Source organism: Mustela nivalis (assembly GCF_964662115.1).
Source record: "Mustela nivalis genome assembly, chromosome: 7".
NCBI lineage: Eukaryota > Metazoa > Chordata > Mammalia > Carnivora > Mustelidae > Mustela > Mustela nivalis.
Genome location: NC_139026.1, coordinates 28,292,929 through 28,320,130, shown reverse-complemented (window position 1 = coordinate 28,320,130; position 27,202 = coordinate 28,292,929). Strand labels below are relative to the sequence as shown.

The following is a 27,202-nucleotide window of genomic DNA, read 5'->3' as shown; positions in this document are numbered from 1 at the left end:
GCCACAGAAATATCTGATTTCAAAGAGATGCTCGCATTCTATACTGATCCCATCTGGGAGTGTAAATGCCCAATGTCACGCTGCCGAGTGGAGAAAGGTAAGAAAAATCGTTACTGGTCTTTGTATTCCTCTAATCTTTTAAAATCCTTTGAAGAAACAGAAATGTTTTATTTTTCAACCACTGTCTTACTTTTTTTTGTTCCATCTGTGCAAATTAAAATGCAATAAAATTTTTGAATGATAGAACTGGTGTGTGTACTGAAAATGTGACACCAATAAGATTGCAAGGAATCCTGAAGGAAGTCTTCAATAAGCCTGAAAATGACTCTGACTCCAACAGCATTGGTATGAATATAAATCTTGCAGAAATAAATGAACTACTAAGAAAAAAATGCTATCCTGCTAGATTGATATGTCAGTATAGCAAAGCAAAGACAAATAGATTCATTTAAATTAGGCTAGAGGTTTGATTATTTTTTTTCACAAGTATCAGAAAACATGTATTAAGTTCCTACTCTCAAATAATTTCATGGTATGATTGTTTTTCACATTTTGCAAATAAGGAGTCAACATTTAAGATAAGAAAAAAATTCAAAGAAAATTTGAATTGGCTAAAGCAGAATTTCGTTACTCTGGTAGTAATTTTTTTTTTTTTAACTAAAAGTGAGTGTAATCAGACAATCTAATTTTCCAACTAGTGTAGATTATGGTTCTGTATTAAATATATGCATTTTGAGATTGCTTGATTGTTTACTGCTTGGGATTGATATAAAACTGGTATACTAAAATATGCCATGTATGTGGTTAACCCAGTTGCAAATCATTAAACCATCATTTAGTAATTAGCAGTGTTCTTATAAAAAGAATGAGATACATGCATCATTTATTTTCAATACAGCTTTGCATAATTAGAGTAATATGCAATTTGATCTATTAAACTACTAATTAAATAGAAAATATTTAATATGTACCAGAGAGTTGTGCTCTGAAATTGCACAATTATCCATTGTGTGGTGTTTCCTTCCTTGACCTTTCCTCCAAAGCATGGGGGAGGAATCCATAAAATACTTTTAGGGGAAAAGGGAGTATTAAGATACAATGAGAACTATAAAGAAGTCCTGAATTGGTCAATCGTGTTACACGTCTCCAGTCAAGTAGAAAAATCTAATTTGTGTTCTACCTCCTTCCCAAGCCCCTTCATTGTGCCTTTGAATATGGTGTAATGAATAAGAAGGTCCCAAACAGTAAGAAAAGGAAAAGGGGAGCAATTGAAGTGTCCAGATTATTGAAAAACTAGAAATTTTTTCCAGTTTTATTGAGAAATAATTGACATATATCACATCACTTGTGAGCTTGAAGCATACAGCATCATGCTTTGATTTACATGTATTATGACATGGTTACCACAATACATTTTCTCATTTCAATACAATAAAAAGAAAAGAACCAAGTAAATAATAAAGGGAAAAAATGATCTCCTGGTGATGAGACTTTTAGGATCTAAACTCTTAACAACTTTCCTATCATGTAGCAGTGTTAACTATAGTCATCATGTTGAACTTCACATCCATAATACTTTTATATAAGGTATTTCATTTAAAAAAAAGTGTTATTTCAATCTTTAATTAGGGAGTCTATCTTTATGAAGATGCCTATCCCTGGTAAGAGGTCGAAGTCATATATTCTTATTATCCTTTTCTAATTTAGCTTTAATGTGCTATCAGATGAAATCTTATCACTTTATTCAGAATGTATCATTTTATTATACTCAAAAATCTAGCACTGTCTACAGTATCAAATCCAGCCTCATACATTACTCAAATCCTTATTAATGCTCTTACTAATTTTAAAATAATCCTAATGAGGATGAAAACAATAAAAGCTAACATTTTGCTAGATATTCTGCTAAATGAGTTACATTACCTCATTTAATTGTTTGAAGTAAAGAAAGGGGGGGGGGGTTGGAAACAGCAGGGTGCCCTGAGTGGCTCAGTTGGTTAGGCTTCCAACTCTTGATTTCAGCTCATGTCATGGTCTCAGGCTTGTGAGGTGGAGCCCCAAGTTCAAGTGGAGCTCACTTAAGATTCTCTCTCTCCCTTCCCTCTATCCCTCCCCACAGTCACATATGTTTGCCCTCCCTCTCTCTCAAATAAATAAATAAATAAATAAAATCTTTTTTATAGAAAAGGTAAAGAATTTTTTTAAAAATTGTGGAACAGATTGTGAGAGGCAACCTAACTTAGCTTGAGTCTTGCTTTTTCATTGCAAAGCTGAGCCAAATCCAAGGTTATGTGATACACAGTGTTGTTAACCATCTACTGTATGCTACAAACCTCAGAGTATCCCAATACTCCTCAAGCTTCCTCTGAACTTTCTCTAAATGAATCAAACCAAACTCTTGCAGGTACTTAGTACGGACATATTCTTTTCTCAGTGCCTTAGTTCATGTTGTTTCCTCTTTTAAAGTATCACATTGTCACTTAGCTAAATATTCTTCCTCTTTCGAGGCGTTGAGTCACATGCCTTCTCCTCCACAGCTATTCTACCCCAAATGCATACCTCAGATCTAAATCCATTCCTATTCCCATAGTGCCTACTGTAGAGATACAAAGTTGATTATCTCTTAATAAATGTATTTCCTGAAAGCATTAATAGTAAAGACATAAATAATCCGTTATAAAGCAAAGAATGTTGTCATGCACATTTGATTCCTTGTTACAAAAGATAGGTTTGCTGCCAGACATATTTCCTGTGCCAGATTTTCCATCATCAACAAAATTTACAAAAAGATTTTCATTCACTTTCGGACTATCCTTGGCCTGTGTCCAATTTTTTTTTCCTTAGGAGTTTCCAAATTTAGTTTTAACTTTGAGTAGTGCTGCTGAAAACAGCAGTATAGAGACAGAGCAGGGATTTTCCTTGAAGAGAAATCCATTTTAATTGGGATCCATTTTAATTGGGAGGTAAAAGAGGGAACTGTGTTGAAGTTGCACCTGTTATGTTACCAGAAATGGCAGACTCCATTTCTCTTCTGGCTTTTTCTTCCTAGTAATCCTGTCCCCTTTATCACCAGACTCAGGTGCTTTAACACTTCTGGGGCAAGTCCTGGCATGGGCATGATAATAAAAGAGGGCTCTTCTTGAGAAGATGGTGGATTCACTAAAGCTCTAGTCAAATTTATTGCATGTTATTCTGACACCTTAAACAAAATCTTACCCTTGTGGTGCCTGAAATCCTTTTTGTCTCTCTGTTTTGTTATTGGCAGGATAAGAATGACTGCCAAATTTTCAGGCTAATGAGGGTGTTGCTCTGGACCTTACGCTGGCATGACTAGGTAGCACGGTTGCTGTTCCTTTATGCTATGCAACATCAGTAATCATTTTAAGGATGTCAATTTAGAGTCATAGCTTAATTGTATTTACAGAAAAGGCAGCATGACTGATTGAATGGACTCTGAAGCCAGGCTACTTAGGGTCAAGTCCCAGCTTTGATACTTACACGCTGTGTAACCTTGGACACTCATTTGACTTCTTAATACTCACTTTTTTCCAATTGTAACAGAGGAATTATGAAAGGTCCTAGCTCATGTTTGTGAGGCTTAAAATGAGTTAATATTTGTTAAGCATGTAAAGCAATGATAACACTCAGGAGTATTAGCTGTTGGGGCACCTGGGTGGCTCAATTGGTTAAGTGACTGCCTTCCACTTGGGTCATGATCCAAGGGCCCTGGGATTGAGCCCCCATTAGGCTCCTTGCTTAGTGGGTAGGTTGCTTCTCTTACTGTGTGCATTGTTTCATCTTTTGCACTCTATGTCCAATAAATAAATAATTTTTTTAAAAAAAGTACTAAGCTATTATAATTTAATCTTTGTTGAGTAAGTGAACAAATAAAAAGTAACAAATTTATTGTGTAATACAATTTTTTCTTTTTTTTTTTTTTTTACTTCTTTCCTTTCTTCTCAAGACCCAAGCCCTTTGAGAGCAGAGAGTAGGTATTACTCATCTTTGTGGATCTGCAGCACTTGCCAGGAAGATGGCACATTGTATGTGTCAATGACTGTCTGCTGAGTGGATGAGAGCTGTGGTAAATAGAGAGAGGGGTAAAGTGAAGTAGAGTTTCAGGGTGTAATAGTCTAAGATGTTTAGGAGTATGGAGACTATTAAATTGGTAGACTTTTCTCCATCAGTGTTGAAGTCACACCCAAAGTGATGGAAGGCATTAAAGTGGAGAGAGGCATTATTGAGACAGGTGCCACAGGTCTCAGAAGAGAAAAAAACTATGAACCAAAAACATAAGAAGGCATTGACATGGAGATGATATTTGACTGTGGGCACAAACCACATATGAAGAATTTTCCATGAAGAGGAAGTTATATTGTGAGGTAGCACTTGGGGAAAGAGAAAAGCCAATGCTACTTACAGTACATGATGTATGGAGTAACCATTATGTTGACTGCCTTATCTTTTCCTAAACATCCTAAAGTAATTTTTAAAATGGAGTTCTTGATTTCTTTCATTTCCTCCTACTACATCATACATATTAATAACAACTATGTTAAGGACTGAATTATGTCCCCTAAAAATTTGTATGTTGAAGTCCTAACCCCCAGTACTTCAAAATGTAATTACATTTGGAGATATGGTCTTTAAAGAGGTAATTAAAATCATCATTAGGGTGGGTCCTGGTCCCATATGACTGATGTTTTTATAAGAAAAGAAGAAACTTGGTCACAGACACACAGGGAGATGACCATCTATGCGCCAAGGAGAGAAGCCTCAGAAGAAACAAACTTTGCTAACACCTTGGTCCCAGACCACCATTCTCCAGAACTGTGAGACATACATTTCTTTTGTTTAAGCCACTCAGTCTGAGATACTTTGTCATGGCAGCCCTAGCAAACAGATTCAAACAGCAAAAACAATATATTCCTCCTCTAGTCATTTAGGTAAGTGGTACCATCATCCTTATAGCTGTTGAAGTCAATAACCAAGGACTTGTTTTTTTTTAAAATTTTCCTTTTTCTCTTGCTGTCTATACCTACATGTAATCCATCAGTGATTTTTTTTTACTTCTACTTTAATATATGTCACAATTCAATGAAGTAAAGTCTACACCCTCTTATAAGCCACCTTTACCTCTCTTTGTCTACCTGTTCAACCAATTTCATATCATCCTACTTTGAAACTTTGCTACATTCACACTGATTTATTATTTTGCTTCTTCATATCTTCTAGGTTCATTCTCAATCTTGGAAGTTTTGCTTTCTCACCGGTTATTTCTTCTGCTTATAATTATATGTGCCTTCCTCCCCCCAGATCACTATAACATTGACCCGTCTGGTCATTGAGGTCTCAGTCAAATGTCTTCCTAATGAAAGCTTTTATAACCTCTCAGGCTAAATGCCCTGACATATAACCTTATTTTATTTTCATATACGTATTATTATCTGGTATTGGCCTGTTTACTACTGGGTTGATAAAGAATGTTGATTGGCATTTATTGCCATGCTAGAGTTGGCAACTTGTTTGCAGTTGAGAATAGGAGATATCAAATATTCCTGTGTATTTTTTCCTTGGTAAAGGACTATAACTATAAAGAAATCTACAACTAGATGCAGCAAATTCTCTTCAAGGTTTATTCAGAGGAAACAAAACTGGCTCTATCCTCAGTACCATAACACAGATTCATCCCATAAAGAACTTATACAGATGATTGGGGAACAGAGAAAGAGGGTGCTCATATTGATCCCTCCCCCAAACCCAAATATGATAAAGAGTTGAAATGGGGGGTGTCTGCAAGAAAGAAGCATCAATATTCCATTCCCCATTGTATATCTACTCAGGCTGTTATGTCAGTGGGCCTACCTAAGGATGACAAAGACTTCACAAGAAGGAAAAAGAGAAAGCGTTGGGCCCATCTGCAATCCTACTGATAGTTGAGGCAGGTATGTGGATGTTTCCCATGAGTGGGCACCCCATAAGTTTGGTGGACTTTTGCTGTGTTTCAAGACAGCAGCCAGGAGAGGCCATGAGGTGCACCACTGGCACTGTGAGCTGAGGCAACAAAAGAAGTAGCATTAGAATTATCTCCCACGTTACGGGGAACGATGGTCAAAGACCTCAGAAGATTGTGTGAAAGTCTCATACCAGGGCCTTATATGAGAGGCAGAATTTGGATGGTTGCCATATAGAAGGTACCAGCCACAACATAGCATTTGCAAAGAAAGTGACAATAAACAAACACAAGTTGCAAAAAGAGACAGTTGTCTCTTTACCTTTTACTCCTTGATGCTCCTAACAATTGCCTACAGATAGAAGATTTGAGATTCCTTAATACAGTAACTACATCTTGTTCCTATGATAGGTATGCTCCATGTACTCTTGTGTTACCTCTATAACCACAACACCTAAAAGAGTGTCTGCACATGATAGAGTGTATACAGATGGCTAGCTGAGTTTGCATTTGGTTGGCAGTTGAGTAAAAATAAAGCAGAAAGAATGGGGAGAGGTGGTTTTGATGTTCTAGGCATAATCAATTTGAAACCCAAACATTTAGGTGATAATATGATTCATCTATGCCATGATCAGCACATCATTGAAAAGTCCTAAAAGATGTTTGCTGAGAAATTCTTTTGGGAGCCTCAAGAGTTCTAAACATAAATACTTAGACAATTGACTGCCACCAAGGATGCTTCCCTCTGATGGAATCCACAGTAGCCTCTGCTGATTTGGAGGCCGTAGGCTTCAATGCTGACACTAGGTTGTGGTGGGGCCCAAATAAGTCTGGAAGACAGCTCTACTCAGGTGGTTAGAGGCAGAGTTTTTTCATACGAAGTATCTCCCTCCATAGAATGGTTGGCAGTGGAATATTTTGAGGAACAACCAATAAAGGTGCTGTATAAAACATAAATCTCAAAAGACACACAAGGTATTAATATGTGTATGTTGTAATTTTGGTTCCTCCTTTACCTTCCCGACTGCCCTTGAGCTTCCAGTTGAACTGATTTCTCCTGGGTGGAAATGTGAAGGAAAAGGAGATAAAGGCAGGTGGATGAGAGAGTGAGAGACACTGTGGTCACCTCAGGGGAGTGTGGCATCAGAAGAACCCTCATGTGCCCTAATAAGAGCCAGTTCAGCTGCTGTGTAGAACTACCCCATGGCAAGTTGCTAGTTATCAGTAGGAAGACCAACAACTAACAGAGGACTGTACCAAAGACCAGTTAAGCAAAGAGGAGCTGCCTCTCTCTTCCCCTTTCCCAATACCAATTTTTCTCAAAACTTACTCGTGTATATAAAGGTTTCTAACTCATAAAGACAAAAAGGAAAAGATGATAGAGGATGCACCTGTGAACACAGTTGATATTTTTACTGTTTTTTTTTTTTATCCAAAGCCTTTCAAATTAAAAAAAAAAAAACTTTTTTTAAAGTGTTAACGTTTTTTTAAATATTCAAAGACTAACTTACCAACTTTGATTTAACAAGTTGAAATTTAGGGTATAACTTTTTTCATTATTTTTAATGGTTTTCAGAGGTTTCATTTTTTTTCAGCAATCCCTTTTATGTGTTACAAAGAAGAAAAATACAGACAGATAAATGAAAGCCATTTTTTCCCCCAGAGAAACAACATGAATCCTCTAATATGAAGGGAATGGCAAGGTATGTACTGATTGGCAAACTTAAAATGTATGCTAAAATTCGGCTTTCATTTGATACTTAGTGGGTAGAATCATGGAAGAAAATCCACTCATCTGTGGTATCAGGAGATTTCCAATCTAGTACTGGCTGAGCTGATATTTTTTACACATATTTTGGCCTGCATTATGTCTTCCCTGGGCTGAAGATTTATATAAAAAGGAGATTGGTCAGGTTCCTGGGTCGCTCCGTGGGTTAAGCCTCTGCCTTCAGCTCTGGTCATGATCTCAGGGTCCTGGGATCGAGCCCCGCATCTGGGTCTCTGCTCAGCAGGGAGCCTGCTTCCCCCCTCTCTCTCTACCTGCTTCTCTGCCTACTTGTGATCTCTCCCTCTGTGTCAAATAAATAAATAAAATCTTAAAAAAAAAAAAAAAGAGGAGATTGGTCTAGAAAACATCTAGCATCCCTTCCAAGTATGAGCATCTATGACAATTTGGGGCTGGGAATCAGCCCAGACTATTATTAACCAAAAAAAGAGCCCATTGACCATTTGGCAGTTCTTTAGTCCTCTGTGATATTTCTCTAAAGGCCATTGCATTTCAGACTGAAATGTAAAAGTGTTACAAGATAAAGCAAGATATAAAACTAAAAGGAGTATTTAAATGTTTCTCCCATATAGGACAATACATTAAAGAAAAAGTTATAACTAAAGCAAAATTCCATGAGGTCAAGGACTGAATCTGTCTTACTTGTTGTTCTATTGTTCTATTGTCAGTGCCTTACACAATGATCGAATAACTGTTGGTTGAATGAATGAATGAATGAATGAATGAAAATAATTTGTGACAATGGAAAAAATCTTTAAAAAAAAAAAAAAAAGCAAAACCACTACTAGCTCTCTTTGATCCCATGTCTTCTCCACCTGCAAAGGCACAGGGCAACGTAGACATGAGGTAGGACAAATGAACCAAGGCAATCCCTGCCCCAGAATCTAGGCAGGTTCTGTGCCCCATAAGCGATTGCTGCATTACTACATTGAATTTCTGGTCATGGAGTATGGATGTTTATCCCGGTGCTGACTACTAGGTTTCTACATGAGCAAAAGCTTATCTGCCTTTGCTGACTATAGCCTTAATGCCTTATTTCATAGCCCGAGTCTTCTCTCTCCCCACTCTTAGGAGTGTCACTCAGATTTAGGTTTCCAACTTGGTCACTGTTTTACATTTTGATTTTTGTAAGTTGCCAGCTTCTACAATGTTCTAGTTGTAGTTGAGAATCCAAATAGCTTTTTAAGATCCCTGTAACATCTAGAAGCCCTTCACTGAAATCCCAATTTAAGCAAAACCCTGTTATCCATAGTCATCATTCTCCTCCATCTAATATTTATCTTACTTCACTACAATTCTGAATATTGTACCCCTGGCTCTTCCATCCATGGCTCTTTTTGGAACTTCTTCCTATACAGCTTTTAACTGCTTTGCTCCTTAAATGGAATCTCCACTTATGGAGTGGCCTGATGTGAAAGCCAGCCTGAAACTTCCTTAGCCTGATATAAATAAATCATCACAATTGCCAAGTTGCCAAGATGTCTTGAGGTATAACAATAAGCACTGGTTTTAGCTATGAAAGCAATTAGCAATGCTTCCTATTTTAGGATCAATGAGAATATGACCTGACAAGTATAATTATTTAAACCCTAAATTTTGAAATTATCAACCAGTGAGAAAAATGTTGTTAGAACTTCCAATTTTATCACAAAGAAGTTTTGCATCATACTATTCTTGAAGTCTATGTGGAAAGGAAAGTAAGATTTACCCATGATCATGTTTTTTTAAAATGATGAAAAAAAGAACTAAAAGTCTTTCCTTTCACTTTTTCCAATCTATTGCCTGGAGAGAATAATTATTATTCATTGAACACCTACCATGTGCCAGGAACTGTTGTAGACACCCAGAATCCATAAGAGAAAAGCAACAAATCTATCTTCTTTCATGAAGCTTACATTTTGACTGGAAAGCATACATAAAAAATTAAGTGGAAAAAGATACAATGATACATGGTAAGGAGAAAACTGACAGTAGGGTTGGGTTAGGAAGTGTTGGAGGAGTCCCTACAGAAATTTTTAGTTGGATGGCTGCAAAATCTTTACAGAGGAATTGGTAAGTCAAACCATGCAGACCTCTGGAAAAGAAGCTTCCAGGCAGAAGGAATAAGAGCAAAGGCTCTGAATTGAGAGTATGCCTAGAAGGTTTGAAGACAGAAGATTCCTGTGAATGAAATAGAAAGAAAGATAAAAAGAAAATGATGTTATTACCAGGTGGTATGGGCCAGGATGTATGTCTTAGTAAGTACTTTGATTTTTGCTCTGAGGCAGATGAAAAAAATATTGGAGGTTTTTGTTGTTGTTGTTGTTGTTGTTGTTTTGTAAAGACTGAAACAATCTCCGTCTGGCTTTAAAGGGTCATGCTGGCTGTGTTGAAAACAGACTGAAGGGGTAAAGCAGGGCTCAGGAAGACTTGCCATAATTCAGAAATAGGTTTGTGCTAGTATAGTCCTAGAAATCCCAAGACAGTAGTCCCCTCCCCCTGTATCTATGGAGGGATGTGTTCCAAAACCCTCAAGGATGCCTGAAACCCCAGACAGTACTGAATCCTATATATAACAGCTATGATGAAGTTTAATCTCTAAATTGGGCACAGTAGAAGATGAACAACAATAACTGATAATGAAATAAGATAATTAACAATAATATAGTATGATAAAAATTTTATGAATGTGGTCTTTCTCTCTCTCTCTCTGAGAATCTTATTGCACTGTACTCAGCCTTCTTGGGATGATGTAAGATGATAAAATGCCTCCATGATGAGATGAACTGGGGTAAATGATGCAGGCACTGTGACATAGCTTTAGGCCACTCTTGACCTTCTGATGATTCATCAGGAGGACCATCTGCTTCCAAACTATGATTGACTGCTTGTCAGGGAAACTGTGGGAGAGGGAAATCACAGAAAATGCAAGGGACTACTGTGATTGGATTTTCAGTATGATTTGAAGGTAAGGTTAGCAGGATTGGACGATGGGTTAGATGTGGGGTATGGAACAAAGACTAGATTCAAAAATGCCTCCGAATTGTTAACCTTAAGGAAGAGGAAAGACAAAGTTGTCATAAAGTGAGATGGGGGATTGTAGGAACAAGTTTGGGATGATGTAAGAACAAGAAGTCCAATTTTAGACATGTCAACTTAAAGGTGATTATATATCATTTAAGTGGAGATGTAGGTAAGCAGTTGGATATGAATTTGGAGTCAGGGAAGAGATCCAGAATACAGATACAAGTCTAAGGGTCATCAGCATATAGGTATATTTAAGGACAAAGAATGGATGAAATCACCAAGGAAGTGATCGTAGATGAAATGAGTATAAATTTAAGAATGAATCTTTGACTGAACTTGAAGATTAGAGGACTGGAAGGAGTAGAGAAAGAAGCAAACAAAAACAAAAATGAGGAACCAGGTAAGAGGAAAACTAGGTGAATATGTTGGCTTTTAAGATAAGGGTAAAAAGTGATTCATGGAATTTTTCCTGTGTTATATAGATCATAAATGCATAATTAAATGTCTTTGTATACAAATGAATGCATATGCTTGCTTGTTTATGTGGGGAGCAGTTTTTATTTTATAAAATGGGATCATGCTATACCATCTAAAATGAATTTTTTACAGATTTTTTAAAATTAATTTTTAAAAATTAATTCATCATGAAAGAAATTTTTGTATCATCTTCACTCTTAAGAGAAAAGATGTTGTATTTTCAAGTGTTTGGTTGTCCAGGATTATTAAAGCAAAGTATTATTATAAGCTTAAAAAAACACAATACAATGAAAATATTGGCTATAATTATTAAACACTTGTTCTTTTCTATTTACTTAGCAAAAATCCTCTTTGTAAATAGAAAAAAAAAGAAAAAGAAAAGCAAAGTAAGGAATAAGAGAATAGAAACAAACAAAAATATCAATTTTACTATTGCTTTTAATACATTTCAATGCATGTTGATTTTCTTTTATTAGAATGAGCAAGTATAGAGCAGAAATTTTTATGAAAAAAATCATGAAACAAAGGGCAATTTCTTCTCTTTCTTACCAGAGATAAACTGCTTTTTTTTTTTTTTTTTCTCTCTAAGATTCTAACATCTATTGTTTTCACAGAGACAAACTGTATGGCAAATCACCTATGTGAGAACTCCATGATTTTCATTAGGTGAAAGAGATGAAAAAAATAAATTAACAGTAATTACAATATGTTACTATTCCCCACATTTAAGACAGAAAAAATATGGTCCATTTTATCACTGAATCTGGAAAACTGTGAATGAGTTGAAGGCATCCTTTTAGGTTATAGAGAGAGCTCTCTTAAAGGTTCTTCTTAGTTTCCCTTAGGTTTCCCCCAAAAGATGCCAGGTTTTTTTTTAAATATTTTATTTATTTATTTGACAGAGATCATAAATAGGCAGAGAGGCAGGCAGAGAGAGAGAGAGGGAGAAGCAGGCTCCCTGCCGAGCGAGAGCCCGATGTGGGGCTCGATGTGGGGCTTGATCCCAGGACCTTGGGATCCTGACCTGAGCTGAAGGCAGAGGCTTTAACCCACTGAGTCACCCAGGCACCCCAAGATGTCACTTTTTAAGGGGTGACTTGGGTATGTCACAAGACATTTAATCCAAATAAAATAAAATAAAAATGAAAATCAAATACATGATTATTAAACATTAACTACAAACAAGAAACCATGGTAGGCCATTTGTAGTTTTTATTATATTTCAGATCATTCACTGGTGTCATAATAGAGTGTATGGAAATATATCTTTAGAAGTAATTCTTTCAAATTGGATGACAGAAATCATGGTGCATATATTAAGGACTTTATTAATCAGAAGTAAGTACACTGCCAAGCACACTTTTTCAACCAATAGTTCTTATGATCCAAGGGCTAAAATAAATTAGACATAACATTTGAAATTTTCTGAGTATGACAACAACGTCGGAGCTGCCTGAATGGGAAACTGTCACTGAATAAAAAAATAACAGAGGTGGGCAGAGTTAAGTCTTTTTTTTCTTCCTCCACTGCCTATTAAATGCTACTCTCCTTCTTCTTCATTTATACTTTTTAGCTTTCAAAAAGTCAGCCAAATTGAAATAGATTCCATGTGCAAAAGTGCTTGCTGAACAGGCTTGTAGTAAACAAGTAAGAAAGGATTGCATGTTTGGAAAGATTGCTAAACTGGTATTCTAAACCGAGCACGTCATCTCAGCTCTGCGGCTGTTTAATCTTGTCTTTTATGTCTTTTTGCCCTCTGTTCTCACTGTTGAGTGACCAACCTTCAGCCTTGTCTCTGCTGTTGTTCATCTTTCCTTTCTATAGATGCCAATCTTTTCCATATCTTGCCAAGAACATGCACCTGATGTTCTAAACTGATGTTTTGAATGTCCTATTTCTTTCAGAAAATAATTTTCAAACTTCAGTTCTTACTCTCATTTGTCATGATAGTTCTTGCCTTTTCCAAGACCTCATTTCATTTCACTTGTTTACTTTGTCTGTTGACAATTCAGCTACCCTTGAATGGAGGGTGATGAATCTGAGCCTAGAATTTGGTGGAATGGAGATTTTCTTTTCTCCCTTCCTCCCTTCTTCTCCTTCTTAAAAAACAATATTGAAATACAGTTAGTATACATTGTCTTTTTTAGTTTCAGGTATACAACATATTGACTGGACAATTCTATTCAGTAGTCACCACAATACATAGAGTTACCATCTATCACCATACAACATTATTACAATATTATACCCTGTGCTACACTTCTCATCTACAGGACTTACTTATTCCGTAACTAGAAGTTTGTCTATTTCACCCACCTTCCCACCTACCTCCCCTCTGGCAACCACCAGTTTGTTCTTCATATTTAAGAGTCTGTTTTTGTTTTTTCCTTTTTTTTTTTCTTCAGTTTCCACATATAAGTGAAATCATACGGTATTTTTCTTTCTCTCCCTGATACCCTCTAGGCCTATCCATGTTGTCACAAATGAGATCTTATTCTTTTTATGGATGAATAATATTCCATTATGCATATTATAATATGCATATCTTCTTTATCCATCCATCTATCAATCTCCAGTTGTTTCCATTTCTTGGCTATTATAAATAAGGCTTCAATAAACGTAGAGATGCATCTATCTTTTTGGATTCGTGTTTTCATTTTCAATACCCAGTAGTAGAAATTACTGGATCGTATGGTATTTCTATTTTTAATTTTTTGAGAAAACTTGATCAATCTGAGACTCACATCCCCTTCACTGTGTATTTGTTTTGCTCTAGGTTATTATACATGTCCCTACTCAGATCTAGACCAAGAAGCCAGGTTGATGCACAAGAATCCTAATTCATTTTGTTGTATCCAATAGTGATTTATTGAAGTGGGGCTGCTGAATAGAGGTTCAGTATCATGCAGGTTCTCTGACCTGGGAAACTCTGTGACCTTTACAATAGAATTGTTTTGTGATAGTCCCAGCCTCTCAATAACCAGTTTTGTGGCTGGACTGGCTTTTGTGTTTCTTATGATGGTTGCAAGATGCCCTTAACAGTTACTGCCAGAAACTTTAAAAGAGACATGGTTTATTACTTACAAGTCCTGGAGATTACACAACACACCTGGGGCCACATACTGAGGTCTCAAATAGAGACCAGTGCATAAGTCTGTGGTTTTGCTTTTATTGGTGTCAAGGGTGAGGGCCTAGGGTTTTGCAGGATCAATCTTTATTTTTAAACATAAGAGAGGGAATTTAAAACACAGAAGAGGGAGGAAAAAAAAAAAAAAAAAGGAAAGGAAAGGCCAAATGGTCAGTTATCAAAATCAACCAAGATCTCTAAAACAAAGGGGCCTGGGAGGCAAGTGCTGGTGGTCCTTTTTCGATGTAGTTGTGTGACTGGCAATGCCAATGATGCCTCAGCAATAAAGCTTAAGTCAGACACTTAGATTACAAAAAAGAAAAACCAACTTACACAAGGCTTACACTACAAGAATAAAGATAGGAAACACTCTGCCCCAAAGCACAGCTCCTGAAACCCCAGACAGTACTGAATCCTATATATAACAGCTATGATGAAGTTTAATCTCTAAATTGGGCACAGTAGAAGATGAACAACAATAACTGATAATGAAATAAGATAATTAACAATTTCCTAATTTAATTTAATTTTAATTTTATTTCTTCAGTGTTCCAAGATTCATTGTTTAGGCACCACACCCAGTGCTCCATGCAATATGTGCTCTCCCACCACTCGGCTCACCCAACCCTCACCCACCTCCCCTCCAAAACCCTCAGTTTGTTTCTCAGGGTCCAGTCTCCCACGTTTCATCTCCCCTCCGATTTCCCTCAGTTCACTTTTCCTTTCCTTCTCCTAATGTTCTCCATGTTATTCCTTATGCTCCCCAAGTAAGTGAAACCATATGATATTTGACTCTCTCTGCTTGACTTATTTCACTTGGCGTAATCTCCTCCAGTCCCATCCATGTTGATGCAAAAGTTGGGTATTCATCCTTTCTAACGGAGGCATAATATTCCATTGTATATATGGACCACATCTTCTTTATCCATCCGTCTATTGAAGGGCATCTTGGAAAGCACATAGCACTTCTGGTGCTCTGCCTATCTTTCCTAACAATAAAGTTTTTTTTTTTTCTTCAGCAATTTAGCATCACACATTACAATGTGTTTCTACATATCATATCCTACTTCCTGCCACGTCACCTACTGGGTGTCGTATCATTGAATGAAAGGAGGCAGAAAAAAGCTAATGGAAGTGGAGAAGAGGGACAAAGCCTGTCTCCAAAAATAATCCCTGAGCATTTAGGGATATGAGTGACAATTTTGTATGTCGTGGAGTTAGAAAGGAGGGCAACAAGATAGTGCTGAAGTTAGGATGCTTTCCATTTTCTTTCCACCTTTCTTTCTTTCTTCTTTCTTTCTTTCTTTCTTTCTTTCTTTCTTTCTTTCTTTCTTTCTTTCTTTCTTTCTTTCTTTCTTTCTTTTCTTTCTTTCTTTGGTGGTAAGGAGAAAGATGGTTCCCTGCACTGTTCTAATTCAGAGGATGGAAGCATGGTGAGTATTCTGAGGTTGAGTATCTCAACACTTGACCATGGACAATGCATTAAGTAGGAATGGACCTCTCAACTTTACCAAATAGTTTTTGCTTACATTCAGCTTACTCTGTTATTTTCTGGTTTTGGCATTTTAGTCTTTTTGCATGTGTTCATAGATACTGACTGTGAAGTTGAGAGAAGTCCCATCATGCACTACAGAATATCTACATGTGAACTAAAGGGTTTTGAAGCTCATCTGAAATCAAAGCAGCTATTCCAGATTGCTGGTTATATATACCCATATTTCCTCTAAGACTTCTGTGACAGTTATTAGATTGGGCTATAAAATTTTGTGATTATATTGAAAAACACATAAAGAAGCACTTTCATGTAGAAATGCAAGGTCATAGCAATAAAGAATTCAGGGTCCCAACTTTTATATTAGTCTACTTCTGAGTTCTTAAACAAAAATATACCATTCCAGGTCTGTAAAATTTAAGGGGCAATGAGAATCAGAGAAAATCTTTATTTAAATTTGCAAGGAATGATTTCCAAATTTGCACATACATATTCACATTATTTTCTGAACCCAATTATAAATAAAGGCCTATATTTGTTATGTTTACTATAAATAAATCCATAAATACACTAGACAAATGAATAACTTTGGGCTTGAAATCAAAGATTTTCCAGCTCCATTACCAACTGCAGTGTGATATTGATTATTAATCACAAAATGACAGAACTTTAAAATCCTCTTAAAAATCAATTAGAATGATGTTTCAATGTACTATTAAAAGCCACATTTTCTTTTTGATACATTTACAAATGTGATGTCCCCTTAAAGAATTTGATAATTTTTCCATGGTATATTTGTGGCTTTTTATTGCTGATCACAATGCAACTAAGTATGTTTTCCTATTCAAACTAGTATGGAGGCTGTCAGGCTTTAGTGTACATAATTGAACTTTGCAGCTATAAAAACATAGTAATACATGTGCAATATAAAAGTACAACCTTGAAATTTTGACCTTCCATCTCCTCAGTTGAAAACAAATCATCGAGGTTACTTTGTTGATTTTAGACATAGTAAAAGTCCTGGAGAAGTTCAGTATCTTGTCAAGTGTTGTACTACTTGTATATGGAAGAACTGAAGACGCTGAATCAGCATTTCCACAGTATCACACAGTCCAGCAAGACAGAATCCACTGATACCACGCCCCAGGTTGATATAATGTGCTCAGGTCTCTACTGTTTTCTGATTTTCCTCTGGGTACTATGTCAGTTAGGACTGTTTTGAGCTCCTCTGCTTCCTGTATCTTCTAACTGTCATCCTTTGGAGCACAAAACAGTTTTCCAACTTTAACCATGCCACTTAACCATAGGCATACAGGAGGCAGGAAGAAGGGGTGCTTTCTTCGAATAAATCACCTCATGCCTGGGTGCCTGGGTGGCTCAGTGGGTTAAGCCTCTGCCTTCGACTCAGGTCATGATCCAGAATCCTGGGATCCAGCTCCACCTCCTGCTCTCTGCTCAGCAGGGAACCTGCTTCCTCCTCTCTCTGCCTGCTTCCCTGCCTACATGTGATCTCTGCCTGTCAAATAAATAAATAAAATCTTAAAGATTTTTTAAAAAGAAGTCACCTTATGCCTTATTAATCCAGAAATATAACATATGACCACCCTTATTTCAAAGGGGTCAGGAAATTTTTTTTTTTTTTAAGCAAGACATTGACATCTCAAGCAAAATTCAATCCATTACTGAATATCCAATATCCAGTAAATACTGAGCAATTGGAAGTATCTGTCCCATATACACTTGTGTTGCTGTTGATATGAATGGATATTTGTCGTGACTGTCAAGAGTAGCTAAATTAATGAGCTACATTATTTATGTCAGCTTCAAGTAATAAAATGGCTTTCCTAAATTTTTATTTGGCCTCTTTATAGGTCTTCTAGTACTAATGATCTTTTATTTTTAAATTCAAGTCTCTATCAATAACCAATATTGTTCTCTTTTCAAATTTCACTGGTGGATAAATTATACTGTAAAATGACGGGGATTTTTTCAGTCTTATAAATAAGTCATGTTCTTCTAGGTCAACTGAGTGGCACATCTGAATCAACCAACTCATGCTAATGTTTATTCATTAAAATCTTATGAACATCAGAGTGAACTTTAATGATATTGTAAGCTACTAATGTATTTTTCAAATGAGGTTCTTTCCAAAAAGAATATTACAACAACATTATGATGTTTCACAGCTTTTGAAAAGAACTTGTCTTTAAGTTATCCTCCTATAATTTTTTTTTTCCTCCAGTGATTGATGGAAGTTGAGTTTAAACCAAATACTGACATGTTTTCTGGAAAGTATGTAGATCATAACAATTCTTTGTTTTTCAAGTAAGTGTATATTTATGTCTTAATGAAAGATTTTATTGTGGAATTTGAAGTGTCTAGTGAGAATTTATGGAAAAGTGAGGTGAAATTATCCCCTAGTCAATGGTCTCTCTCTCAAAAAAATTTTTTTTAAATACATTAACAAGAAATCTAGAACAGATTTCTAGAACACTATTTAGAACCTTTTTTCATTAAGAGTTCTGTTCATTTTGTCCTTATGACATCATCTAGCTTATCAACTCCCAAAAACGTAGCAGGTAGAGTTACTTAAGAAGGCCTAAGTAAAAATAATTACACTTAAGTTTCTTTTCCATAAGAAACATATTTTTTTTTAAAGATGTATTTGAGAGAGAGAGTGTGCATGTATGAGGAGTGGGGTGGGGTTAGGTGTGGAAGGGACAAACGGGAATGAGGGGTAAAGAGAAATGAGCCCAAAGCAGGGCTCAGTCTTATGATGCTGAGATCATGAACTGAGCAGAAATCAAGAGTTGGACACATAACCAACTGAGCCACCTAGGTGCCTCAAGAAATAGTATTTTTAAAAGATATCACTGTTCCTGGTCAGGGTCTGCTGCACAAATTATAAGACTGGTTATGAGAATCACATACATTGAGCTATAAATTATGGATCTCTACAGTGTTTTATAAGAAACTTTCTAAAATCTGGGAAACATAATCAGTATTTTTGCAATATTTAATTTTTTTCATGAAATCAATGCCCAAAATAGTATGGAAGAAGAGCTATAATTTACCAGAATAAATCGAGTGGCCTGGTGCTCAAAGGGACAGACCCTGAGATCCTTTAGCAATATCGCAGTGGTTGTACTAGGAAAGAAACAACTGTAGTAATTTTTACTAACACTGGCAAATTTATACTGACATTGATGGGTTGCATATGATCAATAAATTTTTTTTTAGATTTTTTTTTGAGGCTTCCAAAATTCATTGTTTATACACCACACCCAGTGTTCCATGCAATATGTGCCCTCCTTAATACCCACCACCAGGCAAAAGCAATTAAGTGAAACAAATAAGATATTCCATGTTAATAAAAAAGAAAAAAGTAAAATTGTGTTCCTAGAATAGCACTCTTTCCTAGGATGGGTGGGTGAAATATTTAGGAACACAGGCTCGACCTGTCATTTACACAGATTCAGCTCCATTTCCTTTATTTTACCATCTGTCACCTTGGTAGAGTGCACTTTGTGAAATACCAACAGGTAAAATTCACAGTCTATGGAATATTTATTCTTAAGAATGCGAATGGCACTTCCAGGCATTATAAATGGCTGGTACTTACTTGCTCTGTCTCAATATTCTCAATAAAATGGGTATAATCATAAAAATTACCTTGTGAGTTTGCCTTAAGGATTAAAAGAGGTAATGCATGTGAGGAGTTGATTCAAGTGCCTGGAATACGGTACGTGTTTACGTAAGAAATGCCATTAAGACTTGCTGACTCCATTAGTAAAATAAACATAGATCATCAGGTTCAATACACCTCAATTTAGGTCTGTACCATCTCCAGCCTTTTCTTCTTTATTTATTCCAAGGTTTTCCAGGAAAGACTTCTCTCTGAATTTCCCGTTGAAACTGGGCACAAACTGAGATTCAGATATCCATTAAATGTCATTTATGTGTTATTACAAACTACCCTCTATTTTATTATGCAACTTCTGGGTTAACTATACAGCAGCAAAAGTCCAAGTTATAGCAACATTCTTTGGTATATATGAAATACTTGGGAATAGTTAATCCCTAATCTAAATCCTTGACATGTGCAGGTGACACATACACTCACAAGCATGTGCTTGGAAGCACTTTTAGCAAAACACAAATTAAATTGACAGAAAATGATAGTAGAGGCTTCATATGCAGTGAAAAGGGACTATGCTAGCAATACTATAATTGCACTCCACCTAAATTACATTCATTAAAGAGGTAAAGAGTTTGCCAGATAAAATTTCAATCTATTGCTAAGATTTTGGGTAGCCTACTAATCCTGCCCAAAGTAATTCAATCTCTACTTCACAGCTATGCAACTAGTTCCTTTAGACTATCCCTGATAGTCTTTAAGTGAAATGTTAACATATCATATGAAGAGATTTGGGGAACAACATAGGAAAATCTAAAATGGGCACTTATAGTCATTAAATTTTTTATTAAATTTTGATATTATTATAGTATATATATTATATTTCTTAATAGATCTATTAAATAATTCCAAATCATTAAGAGCCGTGTTTTCTATGTATATATATGTGTATATGCCGTGTGTGTATGTGTGTGTATGTGTGTGTATGTACGTATGTGTATGTGCATATATATATATATGTATTATGATTGTGGAAAAAAGACTTAGCTGAAAAAGTTTTTTCTTCATGTGCTTTACTGTGCTCAGAAGAATCAGGATTTTGTCTATTGTATTCACACAATTTCAGGAAAGAGAGGAATTTAGCCATTGGGATATTTGAGTATCAATTTTACATTGCATGCAATAATGAAGTAATACAATAAGGCAATTGTACAATGCCTTAACCCAACATAATTTTTCATTATATTATTATATCATTTTTCCTATTCACACTCAACTATAAAAAGTTGAATTCCATTGCTCTGACAAAATATTTTCATATATTAAGTTAATTGTAACTAGTATTAATCAAGATCACATAATTTTATGATCATTTTTAATAGTGATTCTTCTATAACTTCCTACAGAAAAAAGTCACTATTTTCATCTATGTTACAGAGATCCTAGAAATATTACAAATGCATTGATGATATTAAATTCTTAAAATGTTGTTTCAAAGTAACCAAAATTACGTTAGCACACTATCTTGAAGTTGTGCATCATTACTTAGAATAGAGGGGAAATAAAGAAACTAAATCTTAAATTGGTAGTAAAAAAGTTAATGAACCTCTTTTCCTTTCTAAATTATACTGCCAGCATGAATTAAAACTAGTTTAATAGTCTGAGCAGAATATGTAGATACAAAGCCATAAAATCTATTATTGAAAATCCTATAGCTTGCTAAAATTAGTCATTGAATAAGGAAACCAGGGTTTACAAATCTGGGTGTGATCACAACAGTAAAAAAAAAAAAAAAAAAAAAAAAAAAAAGCATATAATGCAATTGTTCCTGTGACTCTAAAATATTGAACTATGTTTGGAGGAACATTTATGTATGCTATGTAATCTGACCCACCTAACAAATCTTACAACAATGGATATAAAAGCATATCCTACTTTTCAGAACAGTTGCTGGAATATCAATAATTATTTAAAAAATTATATACTCTATAAAAACGTTATATACTTTCTCAAACATTTTTTTATTTTTTTATTTTTATTTTTTTTTAAAGATTTTATTTATTTATTTATTTGACAGAGAGAAATCACAAGTAGATGGAGAGGCAGGCAGAGAGAGAGAGAGGGAAGCAGGCTCCCTGCTGAGCAGAGAGCCCATGCGGGACTCGATCCCAGGGACCTGAGATCATGACCTGAGCCGAAGGCAGCGGCTTAACCCACTGAGCCACCCAGGCGCCCTCAAACATTTTTTTAAATCAAAAACTTTTTCAATAAGTCTGAGAATATTGGGCCCAACATTTTTTTAAAGGTTTATCTTAGAGAGTGCGACTGTGTGCATGGGGAGAGGAGCAGGGGAAAGGGAGAGACAGAGTCACAAGCAGGCTGCTTGGGAGTGCAAAGCCTGGGCTCTATTCCTATGACCCATGAAATCATGACCTGAGCCAAAACCCAGTGTGTATCAAGCAACAGACTGAGCTACCCAAGTGCTCAAAGATTCCAAAAATATAAACCATAAGTTAAATTTGTTTTTTACATAGTGCTTGCGTCAATATTATAAAATATTCAAGTCAACATTGAACAAATAGATTTTTACAATTAATTATTCAGTTTTCAACTAATTATTTCATTTTGAAAGGACTTAGTGTTGGAAAAGCAAATAATAAATACCTAATGTAGAAAATCAGAAGGAATATGTTGTACAATAAGTAACTACATATGGAATAAGAGAGATTCATTTTTTTTTTAATTTGTATGAAACAGTATTTTTTTAATTTAAGCATAATGAACATACAATTCTTATTAGTTTCAGGTGAAACTATAACAATTCAAGAATTTTAAACTGTATTTAGTGCTCAACACAAGTGCAGTCACCATCTGTCACCAAAGTTATTACCATGTTATTGACTATATTCCCTATGCTGTACTTTTCATCTCTAAGATTTATTTTGTAACAAAAAATTTTTAACCTCGGGCGCCTGGGTGGCTCAGTGGGTTAAGCCGCTGCCTTCAGCTCAGGTCATGATCTCAGGGTCCTGAGATCGAGTCCTGCATCGGGCTCTCTGCTCAGCAGGGAGCCTGCTTCCTCCTCTCTCTCTCTCTGCCTGCCTCTCTGCCTACTTGTGATGTCTCTCTGTCAAAAAAAAGAAAAAAAAATTTTTTTAACCTCTTAATCCCCTGTATCTATTTCATCCATCCCCCCATTCACCTTCCCTCTGGCAACCACCAGTTTGTCCTCTGTATTTAACAGTCAGCTTTTTCACTTATCTCTCTTTTTCCTTGTGTTGTTCCTTAAATTCCACATGAGCAAAATCATGGGGTATTTGTCTTTCTGACTTATTTCCTTTAGCCTAATGCCCTCTAAGTCCATCCATGTTGTCGCAAGTGGCAAGATCTCATTCTTTTTTATGGCTGAGTATATCCCATTGTGTATATATACCATATTTTCTTTATCCATTTATTGATGGTCACTTGGGTGGCTTTCATATCTTGACCATTATAAATAATGTTGCAATAAACATAGGGGTGCCTATATCTTTTCAATTTAGCCCTCACATTTTCTTTGGGTAAATAACCAGTAGTAGAATTATTGGGTCATACGGTCATTTTACTTGTAATTTTTTTTGGAATTTCCATATTGTTTTCCACCAATTTTCATGCCCATTAGCAGCACAAGAAGGTTGCTTTTTCTCCACTACCTCGCTAACACCCATTTCTTGTCTTTCTAGTCTAGCCATTCTGACAGGTAGAAGGTGATATCTCCCTGTGGTTTTGATTTGATTGGCACTTCCCCAATGATCAGTTATGTTGAGCATCTTTTCATTTGTTGACCATTTGTATATCATCTCTGGGAAGTCGTCTACTCAGGTCCTCTGCCAATTTTTAAACCAGATTATTTGGGGGTTCTTGGTGTTGAGTTGTGTGAATTATTTATATGTTTTGAATGTTAACCCCTAATTGGATATATCGTTTGCAAATATCTTCTCCCATTCAATAGGTTGCATTGTCATTTTGCTGATGGTTTCCTTTGCAGTACAAAAAGCTTTTCATTTTGGTGTAGTCCCAGTGGTTTATTTTTTGCTTTTGTTTCCCTTGCCTGAGGAGACATACTTAGAAAATGTTTCTATGGCTGATATAAAAGAAATCACTGCCTATGTTTCCTTCTAGGAGAATGTATTTCCTCTAAATACAATTTGGTACTATCAATATTGGGAGTTTGGTCCTGGGGTTAAATTAATTACTTATGTGTTATGACTCTTAAGACTAGTATTTTCATCTAAAAATTATATGATTTAAAGGAAAACTGATTTAAATGAATATATATTCCTAAATAGTGTTCTAAATTATTGTTTTTATTTTTTTCTACTATGTAATTCAATATGTTACTGAAAACAAAATATGAGCTACAACTGATCAAAAAGTTAATCTTTCAGGGTCGGAAATAAGACTTGATTCTTGAATGCTGAGGGATAAGGAAAGAAGGAAATAAAACATTTAGTGATTGGATATGCCTGGTTCTTTCTCAGATACTACAAAGCCCCTTTAGACTAACTGGGCACCTAAATCTAATAATATCACCACTAATATCTTTATTAAAACTGAACGGCATTTTCTTCTTCTGAAAAATGGAATACTACCAAAGTTCAATTCTATCTGCTGTACTGAACAGAGAAACCATTTACAAGATATAATGAAGCCAGAATCTCTTTAAAAATACATGAAGGGCAAATGTGTTTTCTTTATGAGCTTCACAAATTTGATGCACGTTCTAATTTCTTTCTGTTGTAGCTTCTAGGGTTCCATTGATCTTGTGGCGTGGGAGGACTGTTACAGTATGAATCTGTTACCAAAAGCTATATGACAGCATTAATTAAGTTGTGCTTTGGGAAAATGAAAGCAAGCAAAATGCATATTTGCTTTTCTGCCAATAAATGCTTAAGTATAGCAATGTGCAGGAATTCCTACTACATTCATCAATTTGATTTTTTTTTTCTTCTTTTGTTGGGTCTTTTGTTGTTTATTTCTTCCCTTCCTTTCTTCCTTCTTTCATTTGTTTTAGTGATAGCTTCTAGGTTTGTAATACAAAGCCAGCTAACAGGCATGGATGCACTACAACCCCTTATTTATAGAGAAATTTAAGAAAAACACATGAAATAAAATTGATTTTCAAGAACCACTGGAGCCCATAAACAACCTTCTTAAATAATTTGTATTTTTCATACATATGTGGGTGTTTAGTTTGTGTTTTGCTAAAAGGAGAAAAGCTGCTCTTTATAGTAAAACTCCAACTCTATGAGAAATCATCTAGAGTCACCATTTTGAAGAAGATGATGCCTCTTTTATGATCCTCTGTCTAAGTAGCTTTCTTACATTATTCCAAATAAGCTTTCACTTCATTTGCCAAGTTGCCTTTCTTCCAAGAGAACATTTTTTTAAATGATGAAGTTCACAGGTTCTGTTTTGTTATGTCTTAACTGTATCTGTGTGAAGGGACAAAGCATAGATTGAAGGACAAAGCATAGATTTAAACTCCTTCTTGTTGCTTACGTAGTCTTCATTTGCCTCTCCTGTCTTGTGTCCAGCCCTCCCCTACACCGAGACCTCTGTTTTCCTCCTGACATGCTGTTTTCATTGCCACTTTCCATCCCCTGCCCCCTTGAGAATTCTTACTCATTTTTAAGGTTTAGCACACGGGTCTTCCTTTCTCAGACCCCTCAGCCTCTCTCAAGTAAACTAACTTTTTTTTTTTTTTTTTTTTTGCTATTATATTTTGTTAATGACATTGTAGTGACTGCCATATTTTATTTTTCAAATATTTATATTTAATTGGGCTTTGAAGTCCACGAGGACAGGGAATGTGTCCTGTTCCTTCATTTTCTTTAAGATATAATTGTTATGGTTGCTATTATTTTATTAAGGAATACCTGCAACAGATTATTTCTTCACATTTCCCTTCACCCCTTGCCTTGAACTTCTGTCAAAGTGAATGACTGAGGTGCCTGCGTGGCTCAGTGGGTTAAAGCCTCTGCCTTCAGCTCAGGTCATGATCCCAGGGTCCTCGGATTGAGCCCTGCATCGGGCTCTCTGCTCAGTCTGCTTCCTCCCCTCTCTCTCTGCCTGCCTCTGCCTACTTGTGATCTTTGTCAAATAAATAAATAAAGTCTAAAAAAAAAAAAAGTGAATGACAGATATGTTCTGTCCCATGATTATTACAAGATATATTTATTGACTGCTACTGGGTATGAGAGCAGGCATTGTTCTTGGTGATATTCATGCAGAAGTAAGTAAGACAGAACCTCCAGTTTAGGGGGATGAGTCTTTTATGCTTAAGGATAAGTTGATTATTTAATATTAAAATAAATGGATTTTTCAATATCAAGTATATAAAATATTGAAATCCTGCATAACTGCCTAACTAGTGGGAATGGATTTGAAGAGGAAAAGAAATCTACATTAGTACATTTGTATCACTTAAAAGGAAAACTTTATCAAACCAAATGCATTATATTTTCCTTATTTAATTAATTTGCTCAAAGTAATGTCACATTTTGTTTACTTCTTATTTGGATTATTATCTTTCTAGCACCACTATCTCTTTTTACTGGTATTTCTAATTTCCTTTGCTTTTCTTCTGTTTCTCAATTGTGTATAGAGTAAGAAATAATTATCTTCAACAAATCATTAAGTTGACCCATAGTTTAATAATATATTTGTTAAAAGGACAATATTGGGCAGATTTCTTAGACTTCAGTAATTCTATAATCCAGAGACTTTCTTTAAGTGCACTCAAGGACTTTTCAATAATTAATTGATTACTTGAATTATATTTGGCTTTGCTAAAGTATACCTTCAAATGATACCTTTTAGAAAGTGGAGACTTACTTCGTCTTTGAATTCTAAAACTGTTGTTATTTTGTTCACACTTGCTTGATAGTTTAGCTGGGAATGGGATTCATATTTCAAAGCAGTTTTTAGTGGAGACATTAAGAAGCATTTCTGCATTTTCTTTAAATGTTTGGGCTGTTCTGGGGAGAAATCTGTTGCCCTTTTCTACCATACCTGTCTAAATTTCAACTAAATCCCCCACACACTCTTACCCCTAGAAAAGAAGGGATCATGTATCTCATATATTTTTTTCTTATTGTGCCTCTAGTGGTATTTCTACTAGAACAGGTACTCAGAAAGACTGTTATTGATAAGATGATGATGATAACATGAATGATTTTATATTCACATTTAAGAAATAAGCACAAACCTTTCTCTCACCCGCTCTTCCTTAGTTTAACATTTCATCTACTCCATGCAAAGGAAAAAACCCAATTCCTCTGAGCTTCCTTTTCAGTGTCCTAGCAATGACAGCATTAAAGTATCTTGAATTATATACTGTTTTTTGCATCTCCACAGTTGCCACCTCTTCCCCATTCATATGTTGTAGCCCTAATCCCCAGTTTGAGGGTATTTAGAGGTGAGGACCTTTGCAATATAATTAGGTAATGAAGGTGGGGAGATCACAAATGGGATTAGTACCTTTAGAAGAAGAAACATGCATGATGTCTTTCATTGTTATGTGAAGGTAAAGCAAGAAGACATCCATCTACAATCCAGGAAGAGGACTATCACCAGAACACCATGCTGCTGGCACTCTGATCTTGGACCTCCAGCCTCCAGAATTTTCAGAAATAAATTTCTATTGTTTAGGTCACCCAGTTTATGTTATTTGTTATAGTTGT

The 27,202-nt window shown here is 35.6% G+C and overlaps 1 long non-coding RNA gene across 1 annotated transcript; it reads left to right on the top strand.

The window, feature by feature from the left end:
* Window positions 1–27,202, top strand: LOC309868669. Its single transcript, XR_014313775.1, has 3 exons — window positions 1–97; window positions 15,735–15,782; window positions 27,046–27,202. It is a non-coding gene; the product is annotated as an uncharacterized lncRNA (long non-coding RNA).